At 46.9% G+C, this 27,353-nt stretch overlaps 1 long non-coding RNA gene across 2 annotated transcripts in view; it reads right to left on the reverse strand.

Moving 5' to 3' along the window:
- Window positions 1–27,353, reverse strand: part of LOC142783841 (uncharacterized) — a 108,769-nt gene that overhangs the window by 56,566 nt on the left and 24,850 nt on the right. The window contains exon 1 of one of the 2 annotated variants that reach the window (XR_012888512.1): window positions 7,364–7,574. The exons of the other annotated variant lie outside the window; for it this stretch is intronic. This is a non-coding gene — a long non-coding RNA (uncharacterized LOC142783841). Of the gene's footprint in view, window positions 1–7,363; window positions 7,575–27,353 lie in introns of those variants that run through there. 2 annotated transcript variants of the gene reach the window in all.

A 27,353-nucleotide genomic window follows, 5' to 3' on the forward strand; every position in this document is an offset into this window, starting at 1 on the left:
AACATCATATAGAGACGTTTTCGACTTTGACCACCACCCTCTCAGCCAAACAACTGCAGTGACACCGGATCAACACTGCTGATGCCAGTCCTATACGGTGGTGTCCATATCGCGTATCTCACAAGGAACGCCAAGTAATTCAGAATTAAGTGGACAAAATGATTACTAAAGACGTAATAGAACCCTCATCCAGCCCCTGGGCCTCCCCAGTCGGGCTCGTTGAGAAGAAGGATGGCAGTCGGAGCTTTTGCGTGGACTATCGCCATTTAAACAAAGTGACCCACAAACATGTCTACCCTTTGCCTCGGATTGATGACGCCCTCGATTGCCTCCATGGTGCCCAATACTTTTCGTCTATCAACCTTCGGTCCGGCTATTGGCAAATTTTCATCGACTCAATGGATCGTGAAAAAACCGCTTTCGTTACGCCCGACAGCCTGTATCAGTTCAAAGTCATGCCGTTTGGACTGTGTAATGCGCCGGCAACTTTCGAGCGCATGATGGACTCCCTTCTCCGAGGATATAAGTGGTCCATCTGCTTATGTTACTTGGACGATGTCATTGTCTTTTCACCTACCTTTGACAGCCATATAACACGTATGTCAGCCATTTTGGATGTTTTTCGAAGAGCTGCTCTCCAGCTCAATTCTGCAAAATGCCCTTTCGGACATTGCCAAATCACCATACTCGGCCACCTTGTCAGTGCCGATGGTGTTCAACCAGATCCCGAAAAAATGCGAGCAGTACAACAATTTATTGAACCACGCTCAACCAAGGACGTCCAAAGTTTTGTGGGGCTATGTTCCTATTTTCGTCGATTTGTCCACAACTTCGCCGACATCGCTCGACCACTTACTGATCTCTTAAAGAAGGACGTTCCCTTCGCATGGGGTATAGAGCAAGCGGACGCCTTTTCGGCTCTTAGCCATCTGCTGACTACGCCACCAATATTTGTCCATTTCGACCCTGCATCACCTACAGAGCTTCGCACCGATGCCAGTGGATTTTGGAATTGGAGCGGTCCTTGGCCAACGACAGCACGGGAAGGACCGCGTAATTGCTTACGCCAGTCGTCTTCTTTCACATGCCGAACGGAAGTTCTCCATCACTGAGCGTGAATGCCTAGCTTTAGTGTGGGCCGTGGTGAAATTCAGGCCTTACCTGTATGGCCGAACGTTTTCCGTTGTTACGGACCATCACGCTCTTTGCTGGCTGTCATCCCCAAAGGACCCATCTGGACGTCTCGGTCGCTGGGCGCTCCGTCTGCAAGAACACTCGTTCGTGGTCCACTACAAGTCGGGACGCCTGCACAGAGACGCAGACTGTTTGTCTCGTTATCCGGTTGAAACGCCCGACTTGACAGACCTTGATTCAGACCCTTGCGTTCTCTCCATCCACGCTTTGGGTGATATCTCCACCGAAGAACGACGTGACCCGTCGTAACTCTCCATCATGGAGCGTCTGACCTCTGCTCCAACAGACCCTTCCGTTCACCTGTTCGAACTGCACGACAACATTCTGTACCGTCGCAGCTTCAACGCTGATGTCCCGAAACTACTACTCGTTGATTGATTGATTGATTGATTGATTGATTGGTATGTGGGGTTTAACGTCCCAAAACCACCATATGATTATGAGAGACGCCGTAGTGGAGGGCTCCAGAAATTTTGACCACCTGGGGTTCTTTAACGTGCACCCAAATCTGAGCACACGGGCCTACAACATTTCCGCCTCCATCGAAAATGCCGCCGCCGCAGCCGGGATTCGATCCCGCGACCTGCGGGTCAGCAGCCGAGTACCTTTGCCACTAGACCACCGCAGCGGGATGGAATTACTACTCGTGCTTCCCCATCACCTGCGTACCAGCGTTCTCGAACAACTACAAGACGTACCTACAGCCGGTCACCTAGGCGTCTCCCGTACCTACGATCGTGTGCGACGTCGCTTTTTCTGGCCCGGACTGTATCGTTCTGTGGTTCGCTACGTCCCTGCTTGCGACCGCTGCTAACGCCGCAAGCGCCCCTCTGTGCTACCGTCTGGCCTCCTACAGCCCATTGACATACCGACGGAACCATTCTTCCGTGTTGGCCTTGACCTGTTAGGCCCGTTTCCTACGTCCACCTCCGGAAATAAATGGGTTGCAGTCGCCACAGACTACGCCACACGCTTTTCCATCACTAAAGCATTGCCGATAAGCTGCTCCACTGACGTCGCTGACTTTCTCTTGTATGAAGTCATTCTTCACCACGACGCTCCGCGGCAGCGGCTTACTGATCAAGGAAGGTACTTTCTTTCACGTGTTGTAGATGACATTCTCCGTGCCTGCTCCACTGAGCACAAGCTTACCACCGCTTATCATCCACAGACAAATGGATTGACCGAGCGTCTGAACCGAACGCTGACGCAGATGCTGTCAATGTACGTTTCGCCAGATCACCATGACTGGGACAAAGCACTCCCCATTGTCACGTTCGCGTACAATTCTTCACGGCACGACACAGCTAGTTATTCGCAGTTTTATTTGCTATTTGGCCGACATCCAGCAATATCATTTGACACGCTCCTTCCTTCGGCTGCCCCCTTGTCTACTGAGTACGCCAGCGATGTCGCTTCTCGAGCCCATGCAGCCCGTCAGCTTGCCCGTGATCGGCTGCACTTGTCGCAAGCGCACCAAAACGACCGCTATGACAGTCGCCACCAAAGCGTGCACTTCTCGCCGGGGTCTCTGGTACTTCTCTGGACACAACCGCCAAATCGGCTTATCAGAGAACCTACTATCACACTACCATGGCCCCTACAAAGTGTTACGACAACTTAGTGACGTGAGCTACGAGATCGCACCCCTAAACAATGCCTCTTCAACCCCATCACTCCAGACAGACGTTGTACACGTTTCCAGACTCAAACCGTATCACCCTCCTCGTTCGTCGCCACCGTACTAAGCGCCGTGACGGCGCTTCCGCCGCAGGGGAGTGATGTTACGGTGCATCATCGACAGGAGCAAGCGTGGCACTTAGCGAAGATGAAGAAGACGCCTGTGCGTTAGGCGCTTGCGCGAGAACCAACTCAGACATCTTGTTCGGCTGCCGATTCTCGGTGGACGCTATCCTATAAGCCTAGATCTCGCCCCGTCACAATATAATGGCTGGTTATTATTATACAGGTAGGACCCCAGAGCCCAGTCAAGGCAGTAGCAGGGATCTGTTTTTTAACAGCAGTAGGTACTGCTGAGTTACCAACATATGGTAAGTACATACAAGTGCAACGAAATACAATAAATACATATAATTAATACATAGCAATACAAAAATACATATAACTACAAATAAATCGGAATAATATTCTTAATTCATGTATTACTGTTGTGAGTTTTGCAGGTGATTGCGAACACATTGTTTATACAAATGAAATGATGGGGATGCTGCGATGGTACAAGGTAAAGTGTCCCAGAGTTTCGATGCAATATAAGAAACTGAATGTGATCCGTAGTTAGTCCTTATCTGAGGTATGCATCACGGTTTACCTAAAGTAGAACGTAAGGAATATGTGGGCGTTTGATATGGTAATGCTATAGAGGGCATTGAACAGCGTTATGCAAAAGTTTGTAGACAAGTAGTAAAACACGATAATTTACACAAACAGTAATGGGTTGTATGTTTAGTAGTGTATAAGCATAGGAAGCCGAGTCTGTTTTTGGTATGGAGAGAAGGGCACGCACAGCCGTGTTCTGTGCTACTTTGAGGGGTTTCAGTGTTGTCAGATAGGTCAATCCATAAATTACTATGGCATATATGATGTGTGAATGTATGAAAGAATTATATAATGTTGACATTGTCTTTATTGCGAAAATGTAGCGTTGCCTGTAAAGAATAGGTATTTTTCTGTATATCTTCAGTGTTGTCTCATGTACGTGTGTGTGCCATGAAAGTTGTGCGTCCAGGTATACACCGAGAAATTTTGTATTACTAACCCTTTCTAGTACTGTGTTATTCATTTCAAGCTGATTACTTAATGTAAATTGGGTGTTTTGGGCGGCGAAGATAATGTAATTACATTTAGAACTGTTGGCGAGTAGTTTGTTTGCATTAAGCCAAGATGATAATTTTTGTAAGGTTGTTGTTGCTTTACGGTATCGGATATTTTCGTTTTTTTGCTGTTATAAATATGTTAGTGTCATCCGCGTAAAAGATACAATCTTCCAATGTTGTGGATGGCAGATCATTATTATAAGCTAAGAACGAAAATGGCCCTAGAATTGAACCTTGCGGAACACCTCTATTAGTTATACACTGACATGACGACACATCGTTCACATACAAATATTGCTCTCTATTATTCATATAGTTCGTAAAAAGCGTTAGCGCTGTCCCACGTATTCCGTAGTGATCTAGTTTGGTTAGCAATATGTCATGATCAAGCATGTCAAATGCTTTCGTGAGGTCAACTAAGATACCCATCGTAAGTAGTTTATCTTTTATGTTTGCTTTTGTTTTTTTTTTCAACAATGTTCAGTAGTGCATGTTCTGTCGATTTTCTCTTCCCGAAGCCGTATTGCTCAGGTGCGTATAAATTGTGTTTCTCAAAAAAATTGTTCAGTCTAATACATATTGTCCTTTCAACAACTTTGGCCAATGCTGGCAATATGGCGATCGGACGATAATTTGCTGCTTTCATCTTGTCGCCTTTCTTAAACACGGGTATTATTTTGGCGACTTTTAATTTCGAAGGAAACCAACCAGTTTCAAAAATATCATTGATGGCATATGTTAATGGCTCAGCTAGAAGTGTGGATAAATGTTTTATAATTTGAACCGATACGCCGTCGTCACCTATCGACTTGGTATATTTTAGTGCAAGAATTATTTTTTTTATTTCATCGTTGGTTACTGGATAAAATAAAATAGATTTCACGTTTTATCCGCCAGGAAGGCTACAAGTGTTGTTGCATGAAATTGTGTTACCGATAGTGCCTACATTTGCAAAGTGATCATCAAAAGCATTGCTTATAGCGGTATTATTAACCATAATGTCATCACCATCAATAATTGCTGTAACATTGCTATCCATCTTTCTTTTATTGAGGGCTTCATCAATAACTTTCCACGTCGCCTCACTGTCATTATTACCTTGTGCTATTTTTGAACTGAAGTAGCCATGCTTCGAAATTTCCAATAGTTTGTTAAGGTGGTTGTTGTATCGCTTGTACCTAGCGTCGAGGTTGACGTTATGCGGTTGCCGTTTTAACTTTTTGTACATGTTGTTCTTGTGGTTTATGAAGCGCAAAAAGCCACCCGTTATCCATGATTTGCGTATAAACTGAGTTCTTGTAGCAGTGATAGTGGTCTCACCAACCGTCGTGTGTCTCTGTAAGATGCTGATAAAAGCACTGCATTTTTCCTCAGTTGAACTTGCAGAATACATATCCTGCCAGTTTTCTATTGCCAAAAAGTTGAAAATCTGCTTCTTGTCATTAAATGTGCGCGTGACTTTATTTTTAGTTGTTAGGTTGGCCAGATTTGATATCCCAAACACTGGCAGATTATTTGTGATATCACATGAAATGGTGCCCGTTACAAAGATCGGTGATGGATGGCTTGTTAAGCGGTGGTCAAGTATACTTTGCCGCGAGCTGGTTATACGAGTGGCAGGTGTTATTAATTGCAGCAGACCTTCGCGAGCGAGCAGGTCAGCATAAGAATAATTAGTAGAGTCTTTTTGAGTGATGTTGATATTGATATCGCCCAGAAAAATGACATGAATGTTGAGTTCAATATAGGTGTCGAGTAGTTTTCCACGTTCTTGTAAAAAAATATTCGACTTTGTTAAGCGGTGACCTGTATACAACCCCTATCGAAGTTTGTTTAGTCTTGTGTGGCAGTAAACCTTTTGTGGTAATAAGGTTGAACTTCAATGAACAAACTTTCACATAAATCTGACGTAATCACAATGTCGCGCCTGACAAGATACTGATGCTTTAATATAAAGTGCCACCCCCCCCCCACCCGTGCGACGAAGCAGTGCGCAGCTAATCTGACAATAAATTAGATCTGTTAGCTATTTCGAGTTGATAACCTGGTAATGAATAAGGAGCATCCGCGCCGTTGCTGAGCCAGATTTAAGATAGTGCGATCACGTGGAATGAGTGCTTTAATGATGCGTTCAAGACATGCAGTTCGTCATAGTTGTTTTGCAGGCTGCGAATATTAGATGAAGTTGTGACAGATCAGACGATGTTTTCATTTGTTGATTAAAGTGTTCAACTTCAAGCAGTTACAGAGCCATGATGATTCCCGAGGTGTATTAGCAGTGACATTATCCAGTGGTCGCTTACTGCTCTCGCAAGAAAACACGCAAGTCGTCATTCGTTTGTATTTTGTGCACACGGCTTGCTGCAGTTTTTCTGCCTTTGATCACGCACTGCTCAGTCCACAGGAACTGCCACTGATGATTTTTTTTTCAATTTCAGTGCTTCAGAGAATAGCGACTTGTTTTTCGGACTCAAGTGATCATTTAAGAATACTGCTGTGTGCTCCTCGCTGTTTCCAAGGTCCCTTGCGGTCAAGCGAGCTTTGGGAGTTTTCTTTTGGAATTCTGTTTTCTTATCTCGTGAAACAAATGATGATTGATATGTGGGGTTTAACGTCCCAAAACCACCATATGATTATGAGAGACGCCGTAGTGGAGGGCTCCGGAAATTTCGACCACCTGGGGTTCTTTAACGTGCGCCCAAATCTGAGCACACGGGCCTACACCATTTCCGCCTCCATCGGAAATGCAGCCGCCGCAGCCGGGATCGTGAAACAAATCGTAGAATGATGTTGTTCGCTTTAGAACTTCCTGGTGTAGGCACTCTGTGCACTGTGTCGCTGTCTGCTGATCCTATTTCACACTGAACCTTTGAACCAATATCACTTAATAGTTGTGGAAGGTTCTCAATTGCTGCATTTGGCATTCCTCGAAATTATATGTTGTTTAAGCGCGTGTATTGTTCTAAGTGAGACAGTTCCCTTCTCAGGCCAGCATTCGCACTTTGCAGGTCATCATTTGATTTTAATAAAGATGCGTTCTCGGCACGCATCTTGTCATTTGCAGCTTTATCGTATCTTATTCTTTGCTCAAGAAGCCTATGCTGGCAAGTGCATCGCTTAGTTCTGCACGGCATGCTGACACTTTTTGTTCCCTGAGTGAAATCTTTGCTGTAAAATCATTTCTTAATGTGGTTAGTTTTTCTTCAAACAACACTTTCATAGATTTCATTACATTTTCTAACTCCACGTTCGTCGGCATTTCCATGGCACACTGAGCGATCCGCAAAGACTAGTGAATGAGCTACAGTAGTAGAAGATACGACAAAATACTTTACCTGCGCTATAGTACAGCGATTTGTAAGCCTTTGTAGCGAGCTGCTTGCTGCCTTGCGGATCGCTCAAGTGATGATCCGAGTGGGCTTGGTTGCTTCTTTTATAGCTTTCGTAGACGGACCGGATGTGACGACTGCTGTGACGAATCGACTTCTCTGACGAATTGGTAGCTTCGGTATGGTGGCGTGCGCTGGGACGGGATTCCCACCGTAGTATCAGTATCTGCGCAAAGGTAAAGCGATGTGTAAGCCTTTGTAGCGAGCTGCTTGCTCGCTACAAAGGCTTACACATCGCTTCCACATTTCTGACCTAGGCATCCACACTTCTGACCTAGGTTCGGTGTTGTCAGGCGTCGCGCAGGGGTCTGTACTAGCTCCAGTGTTGTTCCTAATATATATAAATGACAAAACTAACTACGCTGACGTTAAACTCGGACTCTTTGCTGACGACTGTATGCTCTACAATGAAATATGTCATCACGATGATCAGGTGAAGTTGAGTAATTCATAAACAAAATAGCTCAGTGGTGCGCTGATCGGCAAATTACTATAAACATTGACAAAACTGTATTTATGTCCATTACCAACAAGGTGTCTAAGTTTGATTGATTGATTTGTGGGGTTTAACGTCCCAAAACCACCGTATGATTATGAGAGACGCCGTAGTGGAGGGCTCTGGGAATTTGGACCACCTGGGGTTCTTTAACGTGCACCCAAATCTGAGCACACGGGCCTGCAACATTTCCGCCTCCATCGGAAATGCAGTCGCCGCAGCCGGGGTTTAGAAACCGCGACCTGCGGGTCAGCAGCCGAGTACCTTAGTCACTAGACCACCGCGGCGGGGCTAAGTTTGATTTTCAATACCATTTTAATAATGTGCCACTACGAAGGGTTAACCAGTACAAATACCTTGGTATCACAATTTCATCTGATCTTAGTTGGACAGAGCACGTGCGTCCAGTTTCCAAAAAAGCGATGAGCAAATTATTTTTTAATAAAAGGGCCCTGTCATTCGCCACACATGAAACGAAGCTTCTTGCTTACGTCACATTTGTCCGCCCGGTCTTAGAATATGCTAATATTGTGTGGTTCCCTCACACTGTGAGTAGTATCGCTATACTGGAAAGGGTTCAGCGAAAAGCAGTGTGCTTTATCTTCAACAGATACGGGCGCAACGACTCACCTACTGCTCTACTACATCGTGCTGGTCTAGCTACCCTTTACAGTCGTGCAAAGGTTTTCCGGCTCAAATTTCTTTATCTACTTTTACAGATCATTCCGCATAAACCCAGATCTTTACTTGAGCTTTCGAGATACCAGACCGACGAGGCGAAGCCATGCATGGGAACTCAAAGAATACTCATTTAGTAATAATACTTTTTTCTATTCGTTCTTCCCGCGCGTAATTCGAGAATGGAACACACTGAATCCAGTCATTACACAGCAGCCAACATTAGAGAACTTTATGAAACTAATTGAAGGCACTGATCTGTTCTAACCTAGTTAGCATGTACAGTGATCACCTGTTTTTCTTCACGCAGTCCTTCCTGTTTCCAAGTGTCATACTAAAACACTTGTCTGCATATATTTACTGTTTATTACGGTTGCTTGATAACAATACTCGATCTGTGTTTTCTTCTTTCTGTGCTTCGTTTCTTCTCGACTCCTGTTTTTTGCTGGTGTACCATTGGTGTACTTCGTACTTGGTTATCGTTCAAATAACTACCTATGATTGTTCTACGTCGTAATGTTGTGTTCAGTGATTATGTGTTCTTTATTATTTTGCTTTTTCTTGATTCAAACGTCAAAAGTTGTGACGGTGATGCTCACCCCTGTAATAATCCCCATGGGGGGGGGGGATTGACAGTATTCTGTAAATAAATAAAAAAAAGGACTTGCAAGAGAGCAACTTAACCATGCCTGTCGTGGGTGGCCGTCGGATGGGACGGACCAACCACGTACTCGTCACCACGCTTGGAGATTATTTGCCCCGATGGATCCTTTATGAAGGCGTCTACATTCGCCTCTACCCCTTCTGCCCAAGAGTAGAAGCATGGTTTAACTGCCAGATAAGTCACCGAACTGACATTTGCCCTCATTCAAAACGCAACCACTGTGCGTGTTGTGGCGAGAAACACCCGCCGATCCCACAGGCCACCTAACCGGCATGCCGTGCCCGCTGTATCGTTTGTAAGGGTGGTCATGTAACGAACAGTTCGAACTGTAAATACCGTTTCGTTAAGCAGCCTACCCCGTCCGGCAACGCACCAGCGCAAGCACCCGACAAAGAGCCACAACCACAGCAGCCATCGACCCTTCCTACTAATTACTCACTGTCCCAAGAACAGTCGTACCCGCCTCTCGACCAGCCGCAGCAGCCTCAACAGGCCAATGATGTATTCCGGACCCCGCCCTCATGGCCGGTTCCGGTCTAGGTCCCGGTCCAAAATCCTGTCCAAGTCCATGTCCAAGTCGCGGTCCAAGTCGTGGTCCAAGTTACAGTAGCAGTCCCGTTCTGCTAGCCACCTCAACTCGTCCTCTCACCTTTCTCCTCTCCCAGTTCGTCCCAGGGATTGTCACAGTCATCATCCACGCCTGGTCCCAAGAAGCTTGCCTGCGCCCAAGGAAACCCAGCGTCGCTCAAAGCGTCACTGACGTCATCGCAGGATCCACAGGTGAAGGAGTTGGTCAGGGAGAACTCCTCACTTAAGGCACAACTTTCCTCGTATCAGTCTCAGCTCTCGAAACTAGTGTCCCAGATAGGAAACCTTGCACAATACATCAAGTCAAGAGAAGCAAAGCTAGACAGAACCCTTGAGCAACCCTTGAGAAACCAGCCGTGACCACTCGCAATCAATGAATGCCGTCTCTCCCTCATCCCAGCTGCAATCACAGCCCACGGGTAAACCAGCCAAGCAAACACCTCCACCAGGTCACTTCATGCGAAAACCGATATCGCTACGGCGGTCTCTAAAGCAGTATCTGCGGCTCTCACGACCCTATACGCGAAATTCGAAGTCTCGTTCAACACTCGGCAACAGGCCATTGTGGACACGAACACCTCACAGAGCGCCCTGAAGAGTTATACGACGGCCACCAATAATTAACTGAACGCTATCAAATATTACACGGATTCCACCACCGCCGAAGTCCATGCACACCTCGAGCACTGCGAGCATTCGCCAACATTCGGCCAACCTGCCACGCTGCAGGCGGGCCCCAAACCTGCAATGGCTTAGTCATGACGTGTCCCACACTGACCATATGGTAGTGGAACTGCCGGGGGTAGCGTAAGAAACATAACCACCTGCCACTGCTCGTACAGAGAGAGAGAGAGAGAGAAACAACATTTTTCGCGCATCCGGCGTGCGGGAAGTCACCGGCCGCGCAGGGCGCGGGTATTCCCTATTTAAAGACTATGGCTCATAGTTCTATAGTCCCAGGCCCTAGATCTTGAGGACGTTGTGCTCTGGCTAGGCGTTGGATACTCAGGCTCCTCCGCTCCCGTTGTCCGGGGCATCGGTTCCCTTTCTCGTCTGCTTTGCCAGGGCCTCCTCAAGCCGCTGGATGGCCCTTCGTTGTGTGTTTGAGTCTTGGGAGCGTATCCATGCTCCCACCTCTTCGGGATACGTGGCGTCCTGGCACTGCCCATTCCCATTGTTCACACCACTGTTACACCCGCCCCACATCATGTGGCGGAGGGTGGCTAGTTCACGTTCGCACGCGCTACACTTAGCGTCCACAAACATGTCGGGGCATACGTGCCGGGCCAATAACTGCAAGCTGATCCGCAGGCGACGGAACCGGCCCCGGATGTTATCGCCTTGCAAGAGACGTCTACTCTCTCCACCCTCCCCGGTTACATGGCTTACCATCAGCTTGATACGCATGCTTCCCCCTGCACATCAACGCTCGTTTACAGCAGCCTCACAGCTGTATAGCAGGAATTAGAAGTTGCGGGCATTCAGCATACGATCGTAGAGGTTTTACCACGCAAGCGCACAGGCAAGTCACTCTTCGTCCGGAATGTGCATAGTTCACCTCATGTGAAAGGGGCAGGCTACTCTCGCCTCTTGACCGAGACGATTACTCTCGTTGGTGACGCGCAGCTGCTCTTGCTCGGCGACTTTAACGCACGACATCCCGATCGGGGCTACATGTACATGGATCCGAAAGGCAGAAAGCGATGGTCGTTAGTACAAGACCTTCGCCTTACCCTACTTAACGACACGCAGCAGCCACCCACACGCATAGGCAACAGTGTGTGCCGCGACACATCACCGGACCTCAAGCTGTGCAAGAACGTTACACGTGCTGCTTGGGACAACCCGGGCCCTTTAGTAGCAAGTGACCACAACATCCTCGCGATAACAATCAAACGCGCCTCAGGAAGAAGCCGAAACCCACAGCTTCCATTACCGATCGGCTGAAATTCCACCAGTTACATGAAGAAGCCTCCGACACTATTATGGACATCAACGATTCGATCGCTTCCTTGCAAGAGCACGTGCAAGTCACAACCCGTGAATGGGAGATTACCACCGACTTGCCCACAACCAACTCTCGCCTCCTCCACATGTGGGACGCAGACGCTGTCCTCTTGCGCAGGTGGCGCTGGCAGCTTGACAACAAGAAGTTACGCCACCGCATCGAAGCGCTAGCGCGCGAAGTTGAGAACCACAGCCTCGCCCTTGCGAGACAGCAGTGCGGTCAGCTGTGTGACTGTTTCAATGGACAGATGAACTCCAAGAAAGCGTGAAACGTACTACGACACTTGCTCGATACCTGCGCGTCCAAGTCGTCTGCACAAAAACAGCTTCACTGGCTGCTACATCGTTACCCTGACACGGACGCTGAGCTGCTCGGAGAGTTGGCTCGTCGTTACGTGAACCTCGCCCAGCCAAACGCACCACCGAAGCGCTTTGCCCCCTACAGCGGAAACCAAGCCCCTGACTGGACGATAGTATTATGGAGGCGGAAATCTACGCCGCAATGCTCAAATTTTGCACAACATCGGCGCCTGGTCCTGACGGCGTCGATGTTGTGCGGGTACAACATCGACGCCATCATCGTCATCTTGTGCTCTAACGAAGGCACAAGACTTGTAATCGAAGCTACAGCAATCGCTCGAGACAGCTGCATCAGCAAACCATCAATAACGTTATCTGAAAAAGAATTGGCGTTTTTAAATTGAGCACGTGAGGATCCGGGGTGAGCGCGGGGTTTCTTGCAGTCTCTTTTGAATTTTCGGTATAGTGTGTGTGTGTTTTCTGTTTTTTTAGTTTTTTTTTTCATTTCTGCCTAAGCAAGTGATCTTATCGTCTTTTTTCGTAACATATGTATGCGCGTCGTAGTAGTAATAAATTGGTTGAAAGCCTGCGCTAGTCCTCGCCTCTTGTGTTAGTTGTCGGAAGTTTTCGCCCTGAGAAGTTTAATAATGAATTACCAACTAGCCCAATCCGACACTTTGCTTCGTAAGCAACAAGTCCCTCCGAGATCTCGACGTGAAATAGGTGGCTGCGCTCACGCAGTACGCTAACGAGTGCTGGCGCTCAGGCCACATACCACAAGAGTGGAGCCACGCAAGGCTCGTATTTATCCCCAAACCAGGCAAGAAGATGGACATGGCTATTATATGTCCCATATCGCCCACATCTTGCATTGGCAAGCTAATAGAACACGTTGTCCTTGCACAATTACAGACCTATACTGAAGAAAACGACCTTCTCCCTCTTACGATGTTCGGCTTCTGCGCCCATCTATCGACGCAAGACGCTCTAGTGCAAATACACCACGACCTCCTTCGCACGCTGCCGAGGGCCGGCACTCGCGCCATGCTCGGTCTAGATCTTCATAAGGCATTCGACTCGGTGCGACACAAAGCCATCGCCTGAAACCTTGCCGCCATTGACCTAGGCGAACGTACGTATAACTACGTATGCGACTTCCTTTCGAACCGTGCCATTGAAATATCGTTAGCCGGTGGCTCTGCCTCTAAACACCTCACACTCGGAGACAGAGGCACCCCTCAAGGAGTGGTTTTGTCTCCATTTCTATTTAACCTTGCTATGCGCACACTGCTATTCTTCACTCGATGGGATCCCGGGCCTTCGTCATACCATCTATGCAGACGAAGTCACGCTGTGGACGACTATACGGGTTCAGACAGCCAGATAGAGGAGACCCTTCAACGTGCGGCCGATGGCGTCATTAGCCACGCGACGCAGGCGGGTTTCACGTACTCGGAGAGCAAGTAGGAGCTTTTGATGTTTCGCCCTGCCGACCGCCGTCGAAACAAGCACCCTCCCCAATCGGCCATCTACATCTATGTCAATGGTGTAGCCGTACCGCAAGTTGACCACATGCTCATTTTAGGCCTATTCCTTCAATCAAATCAGCTGAATGCCATCGCACTGGAACGCCTCACCACTGCCGTCACTCAAACAACCCGCCTCATAGCTCGCGTGTGCGCTAGAAAGCAAGGCATGAAAGAAAAAGAGCTACTCTTGGTTATCCACGCCTTCATCACATCTCATCTCAAGTACACGCTGCCATACCTGCGCCGATAGTCGCAAGAGAGACAAACAGAACCGATTTATTCGCAAAGTGTACGAGACGGCATTTTCGCTAATAAAATTTCAGTTGAAGTCAGCGCTCTTTCTGTCCTTGCTTCTTTTTCTGTAGTTACGTCGTATATATACTCGTAGTCTTGCGGTGTGCAAATATGTTGATTCCCAATCGCCAACTAGCCCGAGCATCTGTCTTATCAAAGCTCTTGGCCTCATTCATTCGACCTCTATGTCGCATCTCTTCAGCCTCGGCATCCACAACACTGTCTACGAAATTATCGAAGCGCACCGCACAGCACAGCAGAGACCGCGGTATAGCAAGACCGGCCGCTGGAACTCACCGCCTCGCCATCGGGCGCAGACCCGGTCTCTGTACATCTGACTTTACGTCAACGTGTTCTCATCAAACCACTGCCGAAAAACATGCTTGCAGGACACCACGACGGTAGACGGCGAGCACGAGCCCAAGCCTACACGACGACTAAGCCTCACGGCCCGATGTTGCCTATACGTGGACGCGGCCAACTACCCCTCTCAACCAAGCGCGTACGAACTTAGTGTAGAGACCGGATTTTTAGCCACTAAAAAGTGTGTTTTAGGCACCAAAGACAGGCAGGTAAAACACCGTTTTAGGTGCAAATATGTTTACTGTCAGTCAAGTGAGCACCGTTCAATCACCAGTCTATTTCGTTTCGTCATGGCTGGAAAGAGCAGCGCAAAAGCGAATAACCCGACCATTGATACCCGAGAAGACAGGGATGCCAGATGTAATCGCGTAATTTTTCTCCTGTCGATAAACACCTTAGAGGGCCCCCCAATAGGTTTCGGAATTTAGAGCTGACAAGGGTTATGGATGCACTGGGCACTCAGGGTCATGCCTGTCAAGATTTGGAACTCTATGTGCCGCGGAAAAACGCTGAATTTCTACTGAATGGCGCTTGCCCTTCTCGCGCCCCAAGATGTAGGGAGTGACTTACAGCAAGGAATGGTCCTCCTTTTACGTTACTTACTTACGTTCACATTTTCCTTTTTTTGGCAGCAGCGGTGGCAGAACCGGCAGATCTACTGATTTTCGTCTGTTTGCGCAGATTTTTTCGTCGACCACTGCCTTCCTGTCGGTGGCCTGTGTGGAAACCATCTCCCTGCTATCAAGTTTCATCGCATCGTGTGCCATTTTCACGCCGCGATTTCTTCGGATCAACTGATATCTCCAACTGAAGCTACCGACGATCTTACCGCTGGGGGCCACCACCATCACCGAGCTTCACTATAAAAGTCACCGACCCTGAGGACAGCGGCTCTTTGGCAGCAGCGGTGGCAGAACCGGCAGATCTACTGATTTTCGTCTGTTTGCGCAGGTTAGTTCACGCCCGGTTTAAATTTGCTTTGTTGTTCTTAGCGAGTTTTCTGTGCTGCCGCTGCTGCCAAGTGAATTGTATTTGTTCTGTGTGCTACATTTCCTGGTACTATGTCGACACTAAATGCATGCCCTACATGTAACGATGCCATTAAATCCGATGAATTGTCGGTGGCATGTGGCGAGTGTAGCCACTGTTTTCACATTGAAACATGTGCAGGCATATCAGAAAAACAGTATAAAAAGAAGTCCGAATCGGCTAGGCAAAAATGGGTTTGCTCTACGTGCAAAGATAGTGGAAAAAGTGTCGAGATCACTGAAGGGAGGCCGGAAGCTGAAGTTGACATCAGATCTATTCTCAGTGGCATAAGTCAGAAGTTAGACGAGTTGTTGCCGCTCAGGGAAACAGTGCCAAACATCGAGCGGTCGATACAGCTCATGTCGGACAAGTACGATGAGATGTTGACAAGGCTTGCCGCACAAGAAAAAGATACGAAAGAAATACGGAAAAGACTTGAACGCCTTGAACAGGACACCTGCGCTAGTGATGATGCTTCAAAAAAACTTGAGGCCGATTTAAATGAGCTCGAGTGGAGAAGCCGCAAGTTTAACTTGGAAATACATGGTGTAAGCGTCTCTGAAGGTGAAAATTTGCTTGCAAAGGTAAATTCTGTTGCCAGCATGATTGACGTTTGTGCACTGGACGCAGCAGACGTCGCTGCCATTCACCGCCTCCCATGCAAATTTGGCAAAACACCAGGTATAATCGTTCGGTATGTCAGACAATCTGTTAGAGACGAATGGCTGCATAACCGGTCAAAACTGAGAGAAAAGAAATCAAGCCTGTTCATCCAAGAGAACTTGACCAGCCAAAGTCGGCAACTGCTTCGAGAGGCTAAGGAATGGGCGAGGGAAAATCGGTACAAATACGCCTGGCACAAGAACGGGAAAATCCTGCTGCGCAAATCTGACGGCGATTCCGTGTTAGTAGTGCGTCACAGGACCGACTTTCCCGTCTAAGCCTGCTAGTTGCTGACTGTATCTAGATTATTTCATTCCTCAAAATGGCTAGTCAAAGTCCCTTTCTTCCACACGAGCTAGACGCTTTTGTGACAAGTCATCACGCACATTCCTTGAAGTGCCTTCATCTAAACGTTCGTTCACTCTATAACAAGGAAGAAGATATAAATGACTTCATCAATGGTTTTCATTTTCTGTTTGATGCAGTAATGCTTAGTGAAACTTGGTGCAGGGATGATCGTGATTTGTTCAAATTTCCGTCTTATCAATCGTATTGTGTAAACAGAACTAATCGCCGAGGCGGTGGCGTTATGCTGTTGCTAAGAGAGCACGTAAACTGCGAGCTGCTTTCCAACTTTTGTATCTGTTGTGATGATTTTGAAATAATAACAGCTCGTGTGAATGACTGTATGTTTTCCGTTTGCTATAGACCACCAAGTGGAAATCTTCCTAGTTTCTTTTGTTTCTATGAACAGCTGTTATCATTTGTTTCAGAAACTGGCGATTATTTGGTGTCTGCTGGTGATTTTAATATCGACCTGTTGACCATTTCTGCACCACAAAAGGCCATGTTAACCATGCTGACTTCTAACGGATGCGAAAATTTAATCTATGTACCGACAAGGGTAACTACTGAAAGCGAAACACTGTTAGATTTATTTATTACTAATATCGATTCTACAAAAGCCAACAGTGGTGTAATAACGTGGGACCTTAGTGACCACCTCCCAATATTTGCTCTACTAAGAAAGCAAAATTTCACGATAAATGAAAAGCATCAGTACATTTCTTTTCAAAATATTACACAAACAGGTTTGGATAATTTTAGAGCTGAATTGCTACTTAGCGATATTCCGCAAATTCTGAAAATAGACGACGTTGACATTGCATACAGTAAACTTATTGATGAAATTTCTCGTGTGTATAAGCGTCACTTCCCACAAAAAAAGTTTAAATTGGGTAAAAAAATAAGAAAACCATGGATAACCCCTGAATTGTTACAAAAAATTAAGTGTAAAAATGCGCTTTATCACAAGTTCATTAAAAGTAAGGAACCAAGCATATTGAAAGAATACAAGTCGCTTAGAAACAAACTAAACAAAGAACTAAGGTCACACAGGAAATGCTATTTTCAAGCTGAGTTTGATAGCTGCTCGAAAAAACCCGATATGTTATGGAAAAAGCTTAATACTGTCTTAAATCGCCGTAAATCGTCTCCACGTGTAGAAAAGCTATTTCTTGGTGGCCACGAAATATGGGGCGATGATTTGGCGAATACATTTAATGATTATTTTGTGAGCAATTCTAATTCTTGTGCATCTGCTGATATTACAAAATTTATGCCTGATAGCAATCCATCTTCCTTTTTCCTTCGCCCACTTACAGAGTCTGAAGTACTGTCAGTTTTTCTTTCGCTTAAAAATAGCTCAAGTTGTGACGTTGAGGGCATGCAGGTTTGTCCAATCAAGTATGTGCTTGATTTAATTTGTCCATATCTTACCTACATCTTTAATCTGTCTTTGGCGAGCGCTATCTTTCCCAGGAGGATGCAGATCGCAAGAGTTTCTGTGCTTTTTAAGAAAGGTGACATAAACGATATCAAAAATTATAGACCTATTTCGATATTACCAGTATTATCCAAAGGGCTGGAGAAACTTATACACGTGCAAATGTCTAATTTTTTCGATAAGCACAATCTTATATCTACAGCCCAATTTGGATTTAGAAAACACCTTTCTACTGAGTTAGCCTTGCTACAACAAAAAGAATTCATTTTAACACAATTTGAAAGCAAGAATCTTGTGCTCGGCCTTTACATTGATTTCAGTAAAGCATTTGATTGTATCCATCATTCCATACTACTTAAAAAACTTGAAACCTATGGTATTCGCGGGCACTGCTTAAACCTCGTGAAGTCGTATCTAGATCATCGCCATCAGTACGTCCAGATTGAGCATTACCGTTCAGACTTAAAACACATCAGCAGAGGCGTTCCTCAAGGTAGTATTCTCGGCCCATTTCTTTTTATAGTTTACATCAATGACCTAGTAAATATCTACAGTGATGTGAAATACGTTATGTACGCTGACGACGCTAGCCTATTTTTTTCGTCACCTGAACTTGGTAGCCTTCAGAATAACACCAACACTGCTCTAAGGGCGCTCCAAGAATGGTCAGCAGCAAACGTTTTCCAAATTAATACTAAAAAGACAAAAGCCGTGATTTTCAGACCAAAATCTAAGCAGATAACCTGCGATCACATCACCCTTCTTTACACAAATGAAGCAATAGAAATAGTGAGTAGTGTGAAAATACTGGGAGTTACCTTCACACAAAATATGCTTTGGGATTTACACATCGAATCAGTTTTAGGCAAGCTATCTCGTGTGGTTGGTATGATGGCGCGTCACAGATTGATATTACCTTTTAAAATAAAGCTTCTTGTTTACAATGCGCTCTTTTTTTCTTCCTTGTATTATTGTTTTTTGGTATGGGGTACGACGACATATACAAATCTTGAAAGACTTCATGTACTGCAGAAAAAATTTCTACGGGCGCTTTTCAATGTACCCTACAATTCCCATACTTCAGATTTATTCTTGAAGGGAAATGTCATCCGCGTGTTTACCCTATACAATTACAAGTTAAGTATAGCGTTCAAACGAGAGATAAAAGAAAACCTAAAGTTTTTCCACGAGTTATCTCATCTTGCCAAAAACACCCATTCATACGGCACTCGTTACATAGAACAGTGGAAGGTGGTCACTGCGCGGACAAGCTATTCTATGCAGAAGCTATCATACACGCTGCCAACCCTTTTAAATTCATTTCATAAATTACACATTGAATTGAAAATAACTTCTGCACGAACACTGCGCGAGCATTTCATCAATTCATGCTAACATAGTAAATAGTGTAAAATATTGCTTTTTTTTCATTCTTCCTTACTGATGTGTTTTTTTAGACATATCTGTATTCCGAATATGTGTTTCTTGTGATTTTTTTTTTCTCTTTATGTGAATGTTTGCCATCGCTGCCTGCACTGTAGGGGTGGCTGCGGGCCTCTGTCAAGTTGCTTGTGCCTTCAGGCAACTTTTACCCGCAGTCTCCTCCATCGCTGATGGAAATAAAAATTATTATTATTATTATTATTATTACATTGGTGGGCTGACGACGCGTACCGTAAACTCTTCATCAGACCTTGGTTAATGCTGGCTACATCTAAAAAAATGAACGAAAAGTCTCCCGTCTCCTGATTATACACTGCATTTTAAACGGTACCTCATTAAGAGCATTGCATGTGAATTATTGTAGTTGGCATATGTAAATTGTGTGTTCTGTTGTGTAGCATGAATGAGGAGTGCTTTGGGCTAGCTGCTGAAAGACAGCGCTGTGTCTTCTTATCCCTGCGTCTCAGTGCTGCCCTTTCAAAATGAGTATAATGAATAGAAGCTGAGGAAAATAATAAAACACGCCAACGAAATATCAGCTTGTTAATATTTTTATATTTGAGATGTTGTAGACTGATCGGCCCTCGTTTCGCGTACACCTCAGTAGACCAACGGCTGCTGACCCGAATGTCGCGGGTTCTATTCCGGCCGCGGCGAAAAGGCCCGCGTACTGCGCGATGTCAGGGCACGTTAAAGGTGATCAAAATTTCCGGAAACATCCACTACGGCATTCCTCGAAGTCATATCGTGGTTTGTTCACGTAAAAACGCACATACTACGACTACTACTTCTTCTCTTATATTGCTACTACGCCATTTCGCTTGCGTTCGTCTTCTCGTCGTTCCTGCATCGTGCTTTCGCCAATCCTGACAACGCTTGTGTTTGGTGCGTCGTCTCTGACCGCAGTTTCAGCGGAGCGACGTCGTTTATCGCGGCCACAATACATGATCCATTTCAGCCTCTCCAAAAGTATGCGCACCGACTGATCCGTCCCATAGAAACGGGTAATATACAACAGAGAACGTTGAAACGACGCAACATCGATGGCGTACTTGCACTAGATGGCTGGGGCACGTCATGCGCGGGTGACTTTGCTTACGCATGATGTTCTTGGTGCGTATGCATCTCCAGCTCCAATGCCGAAGAGAGCAGGCTCGTGATAGCTACATGGGGCGAGAGATTCAAGCTTGCCTCTTCACATCATGGTATTGTGGCTCGTAGCGAACCGATTTGAAAAATCACCGCAATAGAACGCTTTTTATTAGGCACGCGATTGTAGTGCTCGTCCACAACTTCCTATGTCACCTAAATAGGGGTGCTTTAAGAAGTAAATTACAAACAAAACAGAAGCCGAATGCACATCACGTTTTTTATTCGAAGGTGCGGCAGCAGATGGGTTATGATGTTAAAGAAAACACGCTTTCATTGATACAGCACACTTGTTCTTTTTATAAGCCCTTTAGTGCAGTCACAAAACTAACAAAAAATCAACTAATAAAAAATTAGATCTGATACGACATTCTAAAATCTCAAAACAATTTTCATTGCGCGAAGAGGACTGTTGAGGTACAATAATTTTCGAATGCAAGTTTTACCATGAAATGCTAGACATAGGAGCGTTGGCCGCTGTTTATTTCGACGCGATGATGGCACTTCTCATTCTAGTTAAATTTTCAGATTGGTATAGCTGTCATTTTTGAGTCATGGCTTAGGACAAACCGTGAAGCCCTGCTCTGTATTTTTTCATGTTTGTCACTTTAAGACATAAGCCAAGAGATATCACATACGACACAAGCCTATTCAGGCATAGGGTGAATGTATGCGGATTACACAGTAGATTGTAAACATTCCAGCGCCTGTCTCAGCTTCGCTGTATAAAGTATAACAATTTCGTGGCCTCCGCCACCACTGAATCAACATGAGCATTCCATGAGTGGCCATTCATCGTTTTTTATTCGTTCTCCACTTACGCGCGGCTGCACAGAAAAACCTGCTGTTCTTCAGTTCCTTCAGGACACTGGGCAGCTGTCTGTAGAAGACGGCCTCGGCCATAGACGCCACTCTTATTCCCACTTTTAATTCTCTCTCCTCATTCGCCTGCAGACGCTGCTTCCACTTAGGGCGGCAGAAAAAGCGTCTTTTGCACTCCTCATGCTGCTCATCCAATCGCTCACAGCATGTCAGCTTTGTGGCGTGTGGTGGCCAGCGAGTGCCATTTCACTGCGGGTAATGGTTGTTTTGCGGAAGTTATAAAAGACTTCGTAGAACCACGTAGTGTTTCGAAAAAGCAATTTTGCCTTTTTTTACATAAATTATAGTTTCTAACCACGCTCTAAAAGAATATTCGGACCTAAATAGCGATCATATAAGCGCTCATTTGGGAAATAGGCTTTTAAATGAACGTATTGTGATGTAACGGTGAAGGCAACCTTTATTAGGCCCAGAAGACACGATGAAGCGACCACACCCAAGGCACAGAACTCAGGCAAGTCAAGTCCTCACAGCAGATGAAGATGACGACCACTAATGATGATGAACATGTGTAAAGATAGTAGATGTGCTTAATGAATGCCTACACTAGCTCCCCCCCACCCGTGAAAGTGGTCATCCTGACCGCAGTTCTTGGCCGCAGTTTAAAGCGAAGAGGAACGTCGTATGAAAGGCTTCATGCGGGATACGTGGACTATTTCTGCTGCCCTGCAGCGGCGGTTCGTTGGAAGAAGAACGGGTGCCACGCGATAATTCACAGGAGACGTTTGCTCTAAGACAGTGTAGGGGCCAATAAAACGTAATTGAAACTTCTCGCACAGGCCGGGAGTGCGAATGGGTGTAAGAAGGAGGACTTCGTCGCCAGGGCTGAAGGACACGGCACGATGAGAGGAATCATATTAAAGCTTGCGATCCTGTTGCTTGGCTTCAGTGTTGACGCGAGCCAGCTGGCGGCAATAAAGTAGACGAGACACGTATTCTTCACTGGAAGATGAGCATGATTTAGCAGGCGCAGAGAAGAACTAAACATCGAGGAAAAGAGGGGAAGTGACCGTGGACGAGGTAGAACGGCGAGTAACCGGTTGTGCGCTATACAGAGGTATTATACGCAAAAGTGACAAATGGCAAAATGGTGTCCCAGTTTCTGTGGTCCTGTTCGATATACATCGCTATCATATCTGACAGTGTACGATGAAAGCGCTCAGTCAGGCCGTTCGTCTGAGGATGGTAACTGGAGCTTGTTTTGTGTGTAGGGCCGGATGCCTTGAGCCCTTCTTCGACGAGGTCTGAAAGAAATATTCTTCCACGGTCGCTCAGGATTACATGAGGAGCTCCGTGACGAAGGATTATTGCTTGAAGGATGAAGTCAGCCACTTCCGAAGCTGATCCAGAAGGCACGGGAGCTGTTTCGGCGTAGCGGGTCAGGTGGTCGACAGCTGTAACTCTCCATCGATTGCCCGTGACAGTCATAGGAAGCGGATCATACAGGTAAACGCCAACTACATGAAATGGTTGCAGGGGACACGGGAGTGGTTGTAATTGTCCACTTCGAGTTGATGTAGGTAGCTTGCGACGCTGACAAAGGGCGCATGAGGCAACGTACTTTGCGACACAGGTGAACAAGCCCGGCCAGTAGTAGTGACATCTTATGTGGTCATACGTTTTCTGGAAGCCCATGTGTCCAGCAGACATGTCGGCGTGATATGTCTTTAGGACTTGAGCCCGAAGAGAGCGAGGTAGAACGGGCACCCAGCGTTGACCATCAGGGTGGTAGATATGATGGTACAGGACGTAGTTGTTGAGCTTGAATTGCGTCAGCTGTCGGCAAAGACGGGCGTTAGGGGGCCGGCAAGTCCCCTCATGCGGCGACAGTAAGGGTCAGCACGTTGGTGAGATAAGAAAAAACCACACTCGCTTGGAGAAGTTGGGTCCACAGTAGCTAAGGACGAAACATGTAGGGAAGAGACGGCCGAAAGCTTCTCGAGTGCGGCAGTGGCGGGTTTGTTAAGTGACTCCGAAGAGAGCGGGCAACGCGAAAGTGCGTCGGCGTCTTGATGTTTGTTTCTCGACTTGTATATTATCGTGAAGTCGTATTCTTGTAAGCGAAGAATCCAGCGACCAAGGCGGCCGCACAAGTTCTTGATTGTCGAGAGCCAGCACAAGTCGTGATGGTCCGTAACCACAGTAATGTGGTGGCCATGGAGATAAGGTCGAAACTTTTATATCGACCATACGACCGCCAGGCACTCTTGTTCGGTGATGGTATATTTCTTTCCGGCAGGGGTCAGTGCACGGCTAGCATATGCGACGACTTTCTCACGTGAAGATTTGTGTCACTGTAGGAGAATTCCACCAATGCCTTGACCACTACCGTCTGTATGCAGGAGCGTAGGCGCGGTTTCGTCGAAATGGCAGAGTACGTGTTCGGATGTGAGTGCACACTTTAATTGGGCATACGCCGCTTCACATTCAGGAGACCACACAAAGGCGACGCCTGAACCGAGCAACTTGTGCAATGGTGAAGCTATAGAGGCGAAGTCTCGATTGAATCGGCGAAAATAAAAAGCGAGGCCGAGGAAACTGCGCAAATCTTTGACCTTTTCAGGACGCGGGAAGTGTTGGACAGCGGAAGTCTTGTCTGTATCGGGACAAATACCGTCCTTGCTTACGATGTGGCTTAACACTTCAATCGTCTTGCTCCCAAAACGGTACTTCTTGGTGTCATCTGAAGGCCTGCGTCTAGGCACGTGAAAACTTCGTCCAGTCGTTGCAAGTGCTGAGGGAAGGTTGACGAGAAAATAACATTATCGTCTAAATAGCACAAGCAAGTCTTCCATTTCAAGATTTGTAAAACTGTGTCGATAATCAGCTCGAATATTGCTGAAGCATTGCAAAGGCCGAATGGCATGACATTGAATTCGTACAGCGCATCTAGTGTTGAAAACGCTGTCTTTTCTTTGTCATGCTCGTGCATGGGTATTTGCCAGTAACCTGAACGCAGGCCTAGACTTAAGAAGTACTCGGCACCTTGCAGTGAATCCAAAGCATCGTCGATGCACAGCATGGGGTAAACATCTTTGTGGGTAATCTTATTAGGTGCTATGTAGTCCACGCAAAATAGCACGGAGGCATTTTTTCCCTTATTAAAACAACAGGAAATGACCAAGGGCTCGTGGAGGGACGTATAATGTTCCGTTTCAGCATATCGGCTACATTTTGTTCAATGACCTCACGCTCGGACGAAGAGATGCGATATGGTCGACGGCGTACGAAGTAAGTGCAATCGGTCTGGATACGATGCCTAATAATAGACGTCTGTCCCAGAGATGAGGAATGGGCATCAAACAATCTCTTATGCTTTTGTAGCAAGGCAAGCAACTCATCTGTCTGTGAAGAGGTCAGCTCTGGACTTATAGTCACAGAAAGAACAGAAACGCTTGATGAACGTCCAATAGAAGGAAGGTCAGAACACGCTGGCATAAGCGGGACAACAGAGACAGGTTGGGATTCGGTAACTCGAGCTATTGTGGTGCCTTTAGGAATGATAATTTTCTCAGACGTCTGGTTTGTAGCGTAGAGAAGTCCGGAGCCATTGTGCAACAGCACTAGACCTGAAACAAGGGCTATACCTCTTGCGAGACAGCGTGCAGATGGTTGGACAAACAAGTCACCAGAGTCGATCACATTAGAAGTGATGGTAACTATTCGCTGATGACCAGGTGGTAGCTCGGTATCTTCCGCAGCGAGCAAGCGAACGGGCTTGTCATCCACATAAAGGGCATAGTCATTTTCCATCAAATAAACAACATTTTCTCGACAGCAGATGGAAGCGTTCGCCGTAGACAGAAAATCCCAGCCTAATATAAGCTGGTAGGCACACGAACTCAGCACGGCAAATTGCACAAAATGGAGAAGACCAGCTATGAAAACACGAGCGGTGCACATACCGGCAGGTCAAATGGCGTCCCCTTGAGCAGCGAGGAGTGTAGGTCCATCATAAGGGGTGGTGACTTTTCGCAGACGTGAGCACAAGGAACGATCAATCACAGACAAACAAGCACCAGTGTCTATAAAGCGTCCACGTACACACCTTCTATTAAAACAGATATCGTATTATATGGACGCACTGGAGGAATTTCTGTCTTTTTGCCCGATGCAGCTTTTCCTCCAAAATCTGCAGAGGTTAGTTTTCCGGGCGTTGGTTGGTGAATTGCAAGACAGGTCGCAATGGAGGCTTGGAGCGGCGGAGGGGTGATTGTGAGCGGCGCCTAGTAGAGCGGTAAGAAGTGGTTTGCTCAGATGTCGCAGTTGGAGACGGTGAGCGACGTAGCGGTGGATCATAAGGACGACGTTGGAAAGCGTACGAGCTTGTCCCATCATCCCGTCCGTAGGTGTCGAATCCACGACGCTCGTTTTTGCTGACGCTTCCCACAGAAGCGTGCAATGTGGCCCCGATAGCCACAGTAATAACAGATCAGACGAGGCGGCCGCCATGGTGAGTGAAAGGGCTGGCTAAGCGCACTCGGAGTTAACGAAGCCAGTGAGACAGGCGTCGAGTGTGCGGGCATCGGTTATACGACGGGTGGTGAGCCAGCGAGGACTTGTGCGTACGTCGGCTGGAGTCGAGGTACTGGAGAGTCTACATGCGCTGGCCCGGTCATGGACGCCACTTCTCTTTGATAACATTGTGCAAAACAGTGTTGGAGGGGGGACGTGGACTCGGTGTCATTGAGAGGCCGGAAGATTGCAGCTCTTCCCGTATAATCGCCCAGATCATGGCACGCAATGAGGCATCAGTCATGGTAGGCTTTTCAGCGCTGTCCGGCGGTAACCGTTGGGACTGAAGTTCCTCTAGGCGTTGGCACGTGGTAACAACGTCAGCGACTGTGGTCGGGTTTTGTATGACTAAGGCATTCAACGCGACCGTGCCGATCCTTTTCAATAGATGACGAACTCTCTCTGATTCAGACATGGACGTGCTGAAACGGTGACAGAGAGCAAGCACATCCTCTATGTGCAATGTGTAAGACTCACCGCATTGTTGCTTGCGAGCATCCAGTGTCTTCTTCGCGAGAGCTGAACGAACCACCGGGGTGCCAAAAATTTGGCGAAGCTGTTGCTTGAAACGTGCCCAGTCCGTGATGTCCGTTTCATGATTGAAAAACCATGTTTTCGCTATACGCCTGTCAGATAGAAAGAAACACGACGAAGCTTGGTAGGATCATCCCAGTTGTTAGTGGAACTCGCTCGATTGAACTGGTCCAACCAATCCTCCACATCTTCACCTCGATGTCCAGCGAACGTGGGCGGCTCACGCTGGTTCGCGGTGATAATCCACGATGAATAAGCCGCGGTAGCCGGGGCCGTGGAGGTAGATGCAGAAGCGCCGGTTGGCTCGTCCTGAGGCATGTTACCGGACACCTGGCACAAACGACGACCTGAGCGGAGCTCCAGGAGGCAGAGCGGGCTGGGAGAGGACGGAAGATCGTAGAGCACATTAGGCCCAGAAAACACGATGAAGCGACCACACCCAAGGCACAGAACTCAGACAAGCCAAGCCCCCTCAGCAGATGAAGACGACGACCACTCATGATGATGAACATGTGTAAAGATAGTAGATGTGCTTAATGAATGCCTACAGTATAGACATTTAGCCACAAAAAGTTGAAATAGGCATTTATAGGCGCTTGAATACACTATAAAATCTCTTATTAACCTCTAATTCATGCTCATACATCACAATGACACGATAGGAACGCAAGGAACAAAATAGACATTTGCCTATAATCCGGTCTCTAGTAATAACTACTCGCACCCCCCTCTACACCAACGCAATCTTGCAAGTAGCCGGCTCCATTCGTGCCTTCCACCCCGCCAAAGTCAAGGAAGCGGCCATATCTCTCGCGGTGTCCTCCGAGTTCACTACAAACCTAAGCGACTCGAAAACCGCCATCTCCGATTTCGCACGCGGTACCCTTGCTCCCGGTACCTTACGTTTCCTTCAGCCCCTCGCCTACTTCAAAGACGAGTATCCACCTCCCATATCTCTCGTCTGTGTTCCGGCACACGTGGGAAACCCAGGGAACGAGGCTGCCCACCGACGAGCT

Source organism: Rhipicephalus microplus, unplaced genomic scaffold (genome assembly GCF_043290135.1).
Source record: "Rhipicephalus microplus isolate Deutch F79 unplaced genomic scaffold, USDA_Rmic scaffold_12, whole genome shotgun sequence".
Classification (NCBI taxonomy): Eukaryota; Metazoa; Arthropoda; class Arachnida; order Ixodida; family Ixodidae; genus Rhipicephalus; species Rhipicephalus microplus.